Below are 13,659 nucleotides of genomic sequence, written 5' to 3' on the forward strand. Positions count from 1 at the left end.
AATGTCCCTTCTGGAGTGGAGGCCGACAGTATTCTTAGATTAAATTCTTACATTACAATAAAAGTGAATCGCCTGGGCACGGTGGCTCATGCCTGTAAACCCAGCCTTTACAAACCACTCTACTAAAAATGCAAAACAAAAAAAAAATTAGCCAGGTATGGCAGTGGGCACCTGTAATCCCAGCTACTTGGGAGGCTGAGGCAGGAGAATTGCTTGAACCTGGGAGGCAGAGGTTGCAGTGAGCCGAGATCACTTCACTGCACTCCAGCCTAGGCAAGGCAATAGAGCAAGACTCCATCAAAAAAAAAAAAAAAACTTCTGTTTTGAAAAGACTTAATCATCATCTATCTTAACACCCCCCGATGTCCCCTGAAATGCAGTCGGTTGAAAGAAAGGGGTTGGTCTTCAGAGATTTATATAAGGACACTTCCAGAGCCAAGCTCATTCTTCTCCAGAACCCACAGAGTGGATTTGCAACTGGACTTGGAGACTTCCAAAAGCTACCAGCACTGCACCCGTGAGGCTCTGGTCCTTGAACTGAATTCACCTTATTTGACACCAGGCTTTGGTGAGAACATAGGTATTTTTCTGAGGTAAGTACACAATTTCCAGAGTAGGAGCTACTATTAGGTTACAAACCAAAACAAACAAAATTTGGGGACTTTAATTTATCTGCAAACTTAGATTATTTTTAGATGAAATGATCTCATTTTCTGAGTTTTAAAAACAGCTCCATTTCTTTTTGAAAATTATTCTAAACATAATCCGAATGTTTACAAGCTCCATTTATTTAATGTATTTACAAAGTAACATTTTCATCATCTGTCTTGCTACATGTTCCTCAAATTAAGGTTATGATTAATTTTTTTTTTTTTTTTTTTTGAGACGGAGTCTCGCTCTGTCGCCCAGGCTGGAGTGCAGTGGCGCAATCTCGGCTCACTGCAAGCCCCGCCTCCCGGATTCACGCCATTCTCCTGCCTCAGCCTCTCCGAGTAGCTGGGACTACAGGTGCCCGCCACCACGCCCGGCTAATTTTTTGTATTTTTAGTAGAGACGGGGTTTCACCGTGGTCTCGATCTCCTGACCTGGTGATCCGCCCGCCTCGGCATCCCAAAGTGCTGGGATTACAAGCGTGAGCCACCGCGCTCGGCCGGTTATGATTAATTTTTTACTTAATGTATTTCTAAGTTATTTGTATAGATTGTAAGGATTTTGCAAGTTTCCAAATATCTAGTAATTTTTTAATCTCTGTGGGTTCTATAAATGGCTTATGGGTGTTGTAATTTATGTGTATAAATGTGTTACATTCTGCTGTACTAGTGGTAATGTGCCTGTGTTACAATGTATGGCTATATATAGGTACAGAGTGCATTGAATGATTCGGGCAAACATTTTTTTCTAAAAAATGGTAAAAGTCTGTTCACAAACTTCAGTCTGTCAAAGAAAGCAAGAAATTAGTATTTCTGCAGAAAAGTCTCACTGGCAATCATGCAGAAATGTCAGAAATAGAAGGATCATATATTTATACAGTGTAGAAACCAGGATTTAGGTTTATCATTTCTTTGTTTCTTTGTTTGCTTTAGACAGGGCCACCCAGGCTGGAGTGCAGTGGTGGAAATAATACTCACTATTTCCTCTACTTCCCACTTCAAGCAATCCTTCAGCCTCATCTCCCAAAGTAGCTGGGACTACAGGCATGGGCCCTCATGTTCGGCTATTATACACACATATATATTTATAGAGATAGGCCGACCTAGACATTTTGCCATGTCGCCAGTCTAGAACTCCTGAGCTCAAAACACGCCGCCTGACTTGGCCTCCCAAAATACTGTGATTGCAGGCTTGAGCCACCTTGCCTGGCCTAGGTTTTTTTTTTCCTCTTTTTTTTTTTTCAAAACATACATTTAAAACTCTGACTTACTGTCTAGTGCCTGTTATTATTGCATAATACTTAGTCGTTTTCTGACTGCGTGAAAGAGTAATGATAATGCTTCCAAAGAGCTTAGAAAATATTTCTATCCTTTCTGTAGTCTCCTACAGTTTATCAATCTTTTTGTAATTTTAATTACCTGTCTTTTAAAACTGTTGTAATATTAACCAGTTTATCCCCAAATTAACAGACAGTCCAGGAACAGTAAACACGCCAGAAAGTTTTTTTGATTGAATTAACATAGCAGCCTAGAAAAACAATGATTGTTTGTTTTACCTTGGAGAAGTGCCTTTACCTCCATTTGTCTGTTTTACCTTGTAGAGTAAAGGCTAGCTTTTTCTGATTGGGGTCTAAGTATGAGTTCTGCTCTAACATTTTCAAGCAGGGTCCTTCTGGAAAAGTCACGATGGATGGTTGTTACTGTTAAATGAAAAAGTGAGAGTAGAAGAGCTTAGTTAGCTTGCCTTCTCTAAACCAATCACTGGCAATTAAGAGTGTTACTGATTCTCAGACCATTCAAGACTCAACTCTTTGATTTTACAGGTTGATGAAACCTGTGAAGCCCAAGCAATTTTGTGGACACTAACCCCTCAAAAAATCTGACATTCTTCTATGCAAGAAAATAGAGTTTGGAAAGCTGGCCCTGTGTTGATTGGAGAACAGTCACGTTTTCTTACAGAGGTCGATATCTCTTAGTGCCTTGGTTTTCTATTTTTCCTATCTCTGTTGTTGCAAATTGAAGTCTATTCTTCTCTAGAAAGAAAAGATATTATTCAATTGCAACCTGATTCAACCTTTGCATGGACGTTTGTCTCTCCAGGGTAGAAGATTAAATTCTTGTGGTTTTCTTTCCTTAGGAAAATGGACTCAGACTTCTCACATGCCTTCCAGAAGGAACTCACCTGTGTCATCTGCCTGAACTACCTGGTAGACCCTGTCACCATCTGCTGTGGGCACAGCTTCTGTAGGCCCTGTCTCTGCCTTTCCTGGGAAGAAGCCTGAAGTCCTGCCAACTGCCCTGCATGCAGGGAACCATCACAGAACAAGGACTTCAAAACCAATATTCTTCTGAAGAACTTAGTGACCGTTGTGAGAAAAGCCAGTCTCTGGCAATTCCGGAGCTCTGAGAAACAAATATGTGCGACCACAAGGAAACAAAGAAGATGTTCTCTGACATGGACAAGAGTCTGCTCTGTTTGCTGTGCTCCAACTCTCAGGAGCACGGGGCTCACAAACACTATCACACTGAAGGGGCAGCTGAGGAACACCAGGTAAGAGATAGCTCTGCGATCACCTGAAAGTTGGAAGGTGGCAGAGTTAAAGAGATTAGAAGGACGATGAGAATCATCATGGTGATTACTCCATTCTTTACTGAGTGCCAGGTGCTGTTCTAAGTACCAATGATGAAATTTTGAATAAAATATGCAACTCTACCTTCCTTCATGAAGCTTGGACCCAAACAGAGCGTGAACAAGTAAATGTCATTATTATTGAGTCTACAGTTCAATGCTAAAGGCATTGAAAAGCCACCAAATCTACTAGCGCAAAGAAACGTATTTTGGAAATATATTTAATATTATTGGACAAACGAGTATGGGACTAGCACACTACAAAATCTGGGGGCTAGCATAGTGGGTTCTGAAGCAGGATGTTTCCCTGAACATTAGCCAAGTTACAGGAAATCTTCACTTTTCAGTTCCCTAAACTGTTCTGCCTTCTGAATCCTCAAACTGAAAAATATCCATTGAGGATGAGCAGTGAAAAATTTGTTTTTCTTTCCCCTTTCTAATGTATTTATGTATTATATCCCTTGCTTGCGTACACCACTCAGAGTGTGGAATTTATGGTGTTTCATTTTCTGTTGTTCAACCTAGTAATTCTTTTGCAGGAGAAGTTCTTAAAGCAAATGAGGATTTTATGGAAAAAGATTCAAGAAAATCAGAGAAATCTAAATGAGGAGAGAAGAACAGCCTTCCTCTGGAGGGTAAGTATGAGACCATGTGTCCTCACGACCAGCTTGAGACAGGCATGCTGAGAGCATTTATATTAGCAACTTGAGTTGAAATTTTCATATACCAGATTTTGTCATGTGTTTATTCGTAGGCTGGAAAACAACCAGACTGTTCAATATAACAATTGTGCAGGTTTTCTGTAAAAGCTTTCAGATAAATAAAAATAGATATAAATTCTGAAGGACAAGTAGGTGCTTAAAATTAGTAAGTATTTCAGGCAGAGATTTCTGTATAAATGAATTATGTAATATTGATTAAATAGTATATAATTGAGGAATAAAGACATTTAATGGTGAATATGATGTTGTCCAGGGGCAAAAAAGCAGGTGGGATCAGTAATTTAAGAAATGTGCCTGTGCTGGTGAAATCTGACAGCAAAGGACCCAGATGATGCCAGCTCAAGTAGGACAAAATGTAACACGATGAAAAGCTGAGGAGAAGGGACAACAAATGACCGGGGGAGTGTGAGAATAAATATGTCAATATTGAGAGGAGAAACACAATGGAATGGAGATTCATGTTCTCAGAATGGCAGGGCAATTCAGAGCCTGTGGCTTTTGAGGGAAGAAAGATGGGAGACAGAAAAGAAGTAGTCGGTTTGAGAGATGGGGGTTAAAGTTTTACTAAGATCCTTTCCGTGTGATGGCTTCTGATCCTGATTATAATACACTAACAGCATCTCTACTTAGAGTGATTGTTTGCACTGTGAAGTACAAAGGTTTGAGACTACAAACTAAGTGAATAACAAAGATTATATATATTATTGATGACAATTTAACAATCAATCATAAATTTTAGTTGTTTTCTAATGGTATTTCAGATTTAAGAGGACATATATTTAAACATTTAAATCTAAAGGGCTTTTTTGCAGGTGTTCGAGAATTGATGAATTACACAAATTTTGAAGGAAGGTCTTGATTAACTCATCATCCTGTTTGTAAAGGGTGGAAAATAAAAGAAGGAATGAGGAGGATGAATTTGTGGTTTCTGTGAGGTGGAAGTAGACCTAAGCATTTAGCCTACAAAATCCATGTCCCTACAGAGTGATGTGGTTTTATGGGCACAGATGATCAGGAATTAGTATAGGAAGCTGCATCCAGTTCTCCATAAAGGAGAAAAACAACATTTAGAGAGACTGAACGAGGAATACCAAGAGAATTTTCAGCAACTCCAGAGAAGTTGGATCAACATGGATCAAGAGTAAACACTTGAAAGAAATGTGTCAGGAACTAATAGAAATGTGTCAAAAACCAGATGTGGAATTGCTCCAGGTAAGAACTGAAAGAAAGCTTTATGGAATTGTGCAATTAGATTTCCATAGAACGTTTTCTACCACAAGCTTCCTCCTCCAGCACATTTGATCCAAACTCTGGAAGAAAAAAATTCATGTGTAAATTCTATTTTTGTTTCCATTGATAATACAAAGAAATAAGGGAAAAACTAACATTTCCATCTTCCTCCTTTTGGGAAGTCCTAGGTTTGAAATGTTCTTGATTTGAGCCACGTTACCCTTCGGGGACTAGACCTGAAAAAGACCACATTGTAGACAGCTGCAGCAATGCACAGTCAGTAGTCACACCTTTCTCTCTCACTCAAATTTAGGATCCTGAATTTATCAGAAATAGATTATGTCAATAGGTCTTACAGGTACAATAAGTGTTAGAGATGAGAATACATTTTAAAACTGTTGCAGTGATAGTATGTGGTAATTCTAAAGTTTTCGAAACCTAAAAAGCAGATCCTCAGAATAGCAACTTGTTTGTTTGTTTTGAGACGGAGTCTTCTGTCATCCAGGCTGAAGTCCAGTGACCCAATCTCAGCTCACTGCAACTTCTGCCTCCCTGGTTCAAGCAATTCTCCTTCCTCAGCCTCCCTAGTATCTGGGAATAAAGGTGTGCACCACCGCACACAGCTAATTTTTTTGTATTTTTAGTAGAGATGGGTATTTGCCATGTTGTCCGGGCTAGTCTGGAACTCCTGACCTCAGGTGATCCATCCAACTTAGCCTCCCAAAGTGCTGGGATTACAGGTGTGAGCCACCTCACCCAACAGGAATAACAACTTTCTAAAGAGGTCATTTTTTTCTCTCTCTCTCTTTACAGGATTTGGGAGACATGGTGGCAAGGTATGTTATTGGCTGTCAGTGCAAGCTGGAGCACAAGGCATGCTATGAAAAACATCAAGCTGTCTCCAACAAAGTGAAAACATAATTTACTAACACCACAATGTGTCAGTGTGATTGTGTGGGTGTGTGTGTGTACTCATGTGTTTGTGTTGTATGTTGAATGTTACCTATGCCTTTTATCAGACATTAACCTTTTCTTACTTTTCCAAGTAACTCAGGGGGTTATGTTTTGAAGAGTTCAATGCAGAAGTTGCTAGAATAACGATTGCCTCTTTTTACGATTCAGAATCATAATTAGAGATCATCTATTTGGTGGCAGATAGGGAGAGAGGCATTTATCTTTCGGTGGCAGTAGGTTAGAAATGGAGTGAAGAGTTAGAAAAATTCCCTAAGAGCCAGAAACCCATCCTAGGATTGTGGAGGTACATTACAATATCAGAAGTGGGTTTGAATGAAGCATTTTCTGTTGGAATCTATTTCTTAAACACAGACATCAGAAACTTAACCAACTCAACCTACTTCCTTGCAGGAGTGAGTCCGTGCTGCTGCACGTGCCCCAGCCTGTGAATCCAGAGCTCACTACAGGGCCCATCACTGGGCTGGTGGATAGGTTCAACCGCTTTCTAGGTGAGTGTCACCCTCTTGGTGGGATCCACATGCAATGCCTTCATTTCTGGTTTTCCATGGCAGCTTTCCCAGTGTAATGATCTTTCATCTAGAAGAAAATAGCCTGTGAATAAGTATTTATATTTATAGTTTCATTGTCATCAAACAGACAAAACTAAATAAAAGATGGTGGAATCAGCCATATAACAAATTTCTTAGAAAAGTAAAACTTGCAGAAGGGCCCTTTAGGATGTAGCACCATTCATGTATGGTTCAACCGTGATACAATTTCCTGTATACAATTATTACGAGAAGTATACAGAACTGAATTAATTCAGGACATTTCAATTTCAAATTCAGTGCAGTTAATGACTGATTTGAGTGACAGTGTTTTTTTAAATATATTTCAGGTGAAGTTTCATAGGATTTATAATTTTAATCATGTGCATTTTAATCAACTAAAGCATACACGAGTAACTTATATAATAATGCAAAAACTGAGAATCTGTGAACGATAGGAAAGTGATTTGTTGGTTGATGAGGCCTTAGATAGAACTCCAGGATAGATCATAATAAATCCAGCAGGTAAAAGATGTCTGTGCCTGAATCTGGCATGAAAGTCAGATAATTCTTGCAAGGAAGCTGCCCTTTTTAGAAGGCAGAGTCAGATTTTCTCTTTAAGTATGAATTGACTAGTTTAAGTGGCAGATTATAATATTTCTGGCAAAGTGATAACTTTTTTATTTGGGTCGAAGGATGGCTCCTCACCTGATCTCCTGTCCCAAGCCTCCTGCTCTGCCCTGACAGAGAAGAGACAATGAAGGTTAATTTTATTGCTATGGACTTGGCTTCAGTGCAAGAGCTTCCAGTTTTTCAGTTGTTATGAAATGTCGCTAACTAGACATAGACATGACCTTCCTCCCATTTATACATTTGGAGTTTATAGAAATTGCGATCATTGAAGTTAAGGCGTTTACTCGTGCAGATATCCTAACACCCTTTGATTCCAACATTTTTCCAGACAGAAGTTTCTTTCTAATCTTGACCTGTGTTTTCTAGTGAGAATCTCTTTCTTATCTGAACATGAGAATTTATAAACTGCTTTTCGCTGGAACATTCTCTTTTTTCCACCGTGGAAATTTCCTTCACATGGAAAGTAACCAATTACAATATCAGGCTGTTTGAGGATGTGAGAAGTTTGATGTATAGACCTGAATCTTTGCATTCTGACAGAACTGACAATTTTGCTGCATGGGGAGCCTGTGTCTTCCCCTCTGGCAAACACTACTGGGAGGTGGATGTGGGCAACTCTTGGGACTGGACTCTGGGAGTCTGTAAGGACTCCTCGATGAGGAAGAATAGCACAATGGTTAAATCTAAGGACGTATTTCTTCTTTTATGTGCCTGCTGTCCTGACCCATATTTCCAGGGATACCCTGGCATACGTAGACACTATGTAAAGCCCACATCCATTGGAAGTTTATAACACTATGTTTTCATGTGACTGTTTTCTTATTCCTGCAGTGCATATTTTCTGGGATAATAAAATAACCACTTGGTATATTCCCCTTGTTTGAAGTTTTGAGACAGCTACACTTTGGTTCTGATCATCTCAACACTGCCCCAACTCCAACCAAATCTAAGTGTTTTCTTGATGGTGAGCCCTGCCATTCACTCTTGGAAGATATTACTGAGAGGTGGATGTTGGACAGTGTTGGAACTGGGCTGTTAGATTTTGCAACGATTCTTGGACAATGAGAAATGACATGCTGGTTAACCCCAAGAAAATTTTTCTACTTTTCTGTGTCAAGAAGTCTACCAGTGTCATCTCAAGACCTCTTCCCCACGATTATCTCAGTATCCAGAAAGGCCTCTAGGCCAGATGGGGGTGTTTCTAGATGACGACTGTGGCATAGTAAGCTTTGTTAATGTGGCCAACAGTTTTCTCATCTGTAGCCTCTCTGTTCTTTCCCTTACCCTCTTACAACTTTGCTTTGCTTTGCTTTGCTTTGCTTTGCACTCAAAGAATCAGAGATAGGTCAGTAACATGAATAAAGGTATCAGAAGCACCGACTTCTGAGAATGCTAACCTACTGACTACTTGACATTCTTTATCTTTTTCTATGAAACTTTGTACCATTTTTAAAAGTGTGGAGGTATGCATTTGTTTTGATTTTCATTAAACTACTCTCTCTTAGAATACTGCGCATGTCTTTTCTTTTATGCTGTATCTTTTCTTTCCCTTGATTTCCAAGCCAGCCCAGGTAAATGAATACGAGAGTGCGTTTATCCAAACTGATGGGTTAATGCAAGAGCACAGGTTTCTTCCCCCTGAACTGGAATTTTTTTTTCTCTGTTCCACATCTGCTAAGTCTCATTTCATCAAGTGTAAGTTCCAACATTTCTTCAGGGAATTCTTTCTTTAGCTCCTGGACTAGATTAGGCTTTGTTTTAAAGACTCAGAAAACCTTATACTCTTCTTTGTAAAACTCACAGTGTAATAGTAGGCATCTTTTCTGCTTCTCAGATTACAAGAAAAGGATTGTGTTTGTACTACACACAGGTATATTCCGAGAAAGTACACAATGCTTAAAATACAACTGATATTCGTTAATTATCTGTTTGAATAAAAGAATAAATGCACAAAATAATTGATAAAAACATATGATACAACTGTTTAAAAGCTACCAAATTTACCCCTGTATTCCTTTTGATTTTGGCTACTGAATGTAACCAAAAGCAACAGGGATACTGAGAAATATTATTTAATAAAGTTATAAATTGGACTGCTTATCAAATTGATAGGCTCAGTCAATTTTCGTTAGCTCAGGAACAAACTATCGATGGACACAGATCTTAAGAGAGTGACAATGATACAGATAAAAAGACTGAAAACCTGTAAGGTTTTAGTAATTTCACCGATGGCATCCTACAGACAGTTACCTGGGAACATGTCATTACCAGAATAGAAAGTAAGACTCGCTTTTTGCTTCAGAAAATACAGAATACTCAGAAGCCTCATTACATTTTAATAAAACTGCAAATTTATTTAGGTCTTTGAAGTTTTTAAAATACATGTGCAGTAAAACATCCTTATTATCAGAAATACCAATATTTTGATCGTGTTAATTTTGTATGAAGACTTTCCTTTAGTATTGACTGGAAATTGGTTCCAGGACTCCCCACAGATACCAAAATCCTTAGATGCTAATAATCCTCAGGTGTCCTTACATAAGATGGGGAAGTATTTGCATGTAGCCTAAGCACATCCTCCAATGTACTTTAATTATCTCTAGATTACTTAAAATACTTAATGCAATGTAAATGCTATGTAAGTAGTAGTTACACTGTATTATTTAGGGAATAATGATGAGCAAAAAAAGTCTGCACATGTTCAGTGAACAGGTAATCATTCCATTTTTTTCCTGAAATTTTTTAATCCATGATGAGTTGAATCCATGGGTGCAGAACCCATTCATAGAGAGGTCCAACTGTATATCAAATATCATATTTAATTGTGTATTTTCTAGCATTTAACCTAATTACTGGCAATATGGCACACAACAAACATATCAAGAGCTTCTGATATGTGTTTTATGAATTTATTTAAAGCAATCTAGGAATGCGTCCTTTAATGAGGATTGCTGAGGACAAAGTCTAAAAAAGGCCAACTCCATTTATAAAGAGTAACTCTGATCCAAAAGTTTAATGACAGATGGGTTGCGTAATGGGTTATTTCAATGATAGGAGTAATGCAAACATACAATTCTGTAGTCGTTTATGTTTTAATAGCATTATACTGTTTTAACCATCCTCATCTTGTATATAATCTCATTGTGTATTAGAATACTACTATTAGAGCAATAAAGAAGAATGGATAAATACGGTCAGCTTTTTGCTTTTGTTTTGTTTTGTTTTTGAGACAGGCTCTCACTCTGTTGCCCAGGTTGGAGTGTACTGGTGAGATAACGGCTCACTGCAGCTTCAACCTCCCCAGATCAAGCAATCCTCCAACTTCAGCCTCCCAAATAGCTGGACTATAGGCTGAACTGTCATGCCTGAGTAATATTGTTCTTGCTGTTGCTGGAGAGAGAGGGTCTCACCCAGTTGCCCAGGCTTCTCTCAAGCTCCTAGCTCAAAGTCATCCTCCCACCTCAGCCTCTAACAGTGCTGGGACTGTAGGCATAAGCCACTATGCCAGGCTTAAATACAGCCAATTCAACTGAAGTTTAAATTATTTGTGTTTCACTCTCTTTCATTATAAGAATAATCTGTGTCTTAAAATGTGTTCTTGAACATGAATTACTTTATGATTGCCCTTTCATAAGAATAAGAAGTTTTAATGTTTAAGAATAATTCACAAAAATATGAAAATTCCTTCATAAACAATGACTTGAATTAATAGAAGGAATACTAGATACAGGCAGTGGATAATCAAATTTTAAATGAATTATCTTATTCTGTCCTACAATTGTAAGAGAAAGTGATCCTCCCACCTCAGCCTCTCAAAGTACTGGGAATTGTAGGTGTGAGCCACCATGCCTGGCATAAATATGGCCAATAATTTAAACTTCAGTTTAATTGGCTGTTCTTTTAAGTTTATGAGAGAAATATGTTCTTTTATAGTTGTGAGGACTGGATGAGATAATGCACATACAACCTCCACTGATAGGGTAGAATCTCCACCCCGAACAGCAGGTCTAGGGTTGCTATGCCCAAGTTTCCCACTGGCTGTATCTTCCATCCCTCAAGGGATAAGACAAAACACCATCCCCCTACCTACTCCAGCACAGACTTGTAGAGCGTGTGTGAGTGCTAGAGAAGCCACTGTCAACTCCTTTGCAGTGATGCAGAGATTCATCTAGGAGGACTGACAGGCCGTAAAAACTGAGAGTTTTGCTCAATGCCTCACATTAATGATTGATTTTGAGTCAGTCATGAAAAGGTACATTCCCAAGGGCATCGTCAAAAACAATGGAGACCTCGGTTAGGAACATTAAAGAGGAGCTTGGAATCTTTAGCCTGCTTTGTACCAACAAATAAACTTCTGACAGCCAGCCAGAAGTTCACCAGAGAAAACCAGGCAAAGAGAAAGCCAAGAAAAAGTGTCTTTGGATCACTAATTTCTGGAGATCTGGAAGGCTGTGTATCTGTGCCAGCCTGCACCCGCTCAAGAGCAATCAAGGTGGAACACGGACAAATTTATAAGCACTCCCCAAGCTAATCACTGATTCATCAATAAAGAGCCTTTAGCCCTACTGGCTGAAGAGCTAAAGCACAAATTCTGAGTGAACACTGGGTGAACAATAAATTATTCTGTTCCAGGGAGTGATTCCTAGAAGCTAGACCTAAAAATAAAATCACAATCGTCTCTGGTGATCTGGAAGACTGACCATGCACTGTCGTAGCAGTAACCAGAGAGAAGATCTCTGAGCTGTTAGTCCGCTGAATGTGGGACATAATTGTCAACTTCCTGATCTGTGAAAACAGTCTCCAAACCACACACACATTGAATGGTAAAGGATAAAAATCTAACTAACTAGGAAGGCTTAGCCACAACTTTTGAAATACAGATTTAGGTAGAAATAGAGGTAAATAGATATGAATATTGCTGAGTTTCATGTTTAGCTGAATTCATAGTAAATATTTATCATTGTGAATATGTTCATCTCAGAAGCCAAAAGCATACCTACTCTCAGATGAAGGTTGTATATATATATATTCATTTATATGTGTGTGCATGTATATAATATATATATATTTCAAAGCAGTCATTCATATGTATATATTTCAATTAGTAAGCTAATTTTCCAAGCACTATTTTTCATATATATATATATATATATATATATATATATATATATATTCCCAGCACTTTTAGAGTCTGAGGTGGGAGGATCACTTGAGCCAGGAGTTGGAGAGAAGCCTGGGCAACAGGGTGAGACCCTGTCTCTCCAACAATGGCAACAACAAAATTACTCAGCCATGACAGTTCAGCCTGTATCCAGCTATTTGTGAGGCTGAGGTCGGAGGACTGCTTGATCTGGGGAGGTCGACCCTGCAGTGAGGCGTGATCTTACCACTGCACTCCAACTTGGACGACAGAGTGAGAACCTGTCTCAAAAACAAAACAAAACCAAACAAAAACAAAAAGCTGACTGTATTTATCCATTCTTCCTTATTGCTCTAATAGCTGTATCCTAATATACAATGAGATTGTATACAAGGTGAGGATGGTTAAAAGAGTATAATGCTATTAAAATATAAATGACTACAGAATTGTATGTCTGCATTACCCTTGTCATTGGAATACGGATCCTGTCACCTTGGTAGTCAGCATAGTACTCAGTAGGTAGTTTTTAAAAAATATATCATAATCATTTATTAATGTGGAGAAGATCCTTCCAAAGACAGCTCTAATGTCCTTGTCACGCAGAGGCAGCAGTGGTCAGGAGTTCTGCTGACCAGTGCTTTAGGTGCCTGTTTAAAAGGAAGACATTCTGGAAAAAAAGTCAGGAAACTTCAGAAAATAAACAACAACAACGACAAACACCTTTTCTTCCAAAATAAGTATTTTCTGACACTCACACCTTCAGGCTGTTGCCCCTGTTGGAAGTGAGAGAATGACTAGTTTCTGGCAGTGTGACACCATGAGCATGCTCCGAGGCTAATGGGGCAGAGGGAAGAAATCTCTCCAAGAGAGGCTCCCGGCAGCCCTCCCCTTTTTTCTTCTGAAAATGTGTATCTTTCTTTTCAAGCCACGACTTCAAGTCTTACTTTGTTCCTACTCTTAGAAACAGTCAAAAAGAGCCCCATACCGGCCATTTTATGAATCAATGTAATTTTAAAGCAGAGGGATACTAAAGCATTATTTGTCTCTCTGGCTTGGGTTCCTTTTCCGCATACTGCAATCATTCAACTACATCTTACACTCTACCATGTCCACGACACTGCTTATGACTAGTGACTAGAAGACTGAACATCAC

At 38.9% G+C, this 13,659-nt stretch overlaps 1 pseudogene; it reads left to right on the top strand.

Annotated features, from left to right (window-relative positions):
* The window catches only part of LOC129485378 (tripartite motif-containing protein 43-like), a 68,950-nt pseudogene extending 60,239 nt beyond the window's left edge, over positions 1-8,711 (top strand).
* Positions 8,712-13,659: the final 4,948 nt, after the last annotated feature.

This window comes from Symphalangus syndactylus, chromosome 6 (assembly GCF_028878055.3).
Source record: "Symphalangus syndactylus isolate Jambi chromosome 6, NHGRI_mSymSyn1-v2.1_pri, whole genome shotgun sequence".
Classification (NCBI taxonomy): domain Eukaryota; kingdom Metazoa; phylum Chordata; class Mammalia; order Primates; family Hylobatidae; genus Symphalangus; species Symphalangus syndactylus.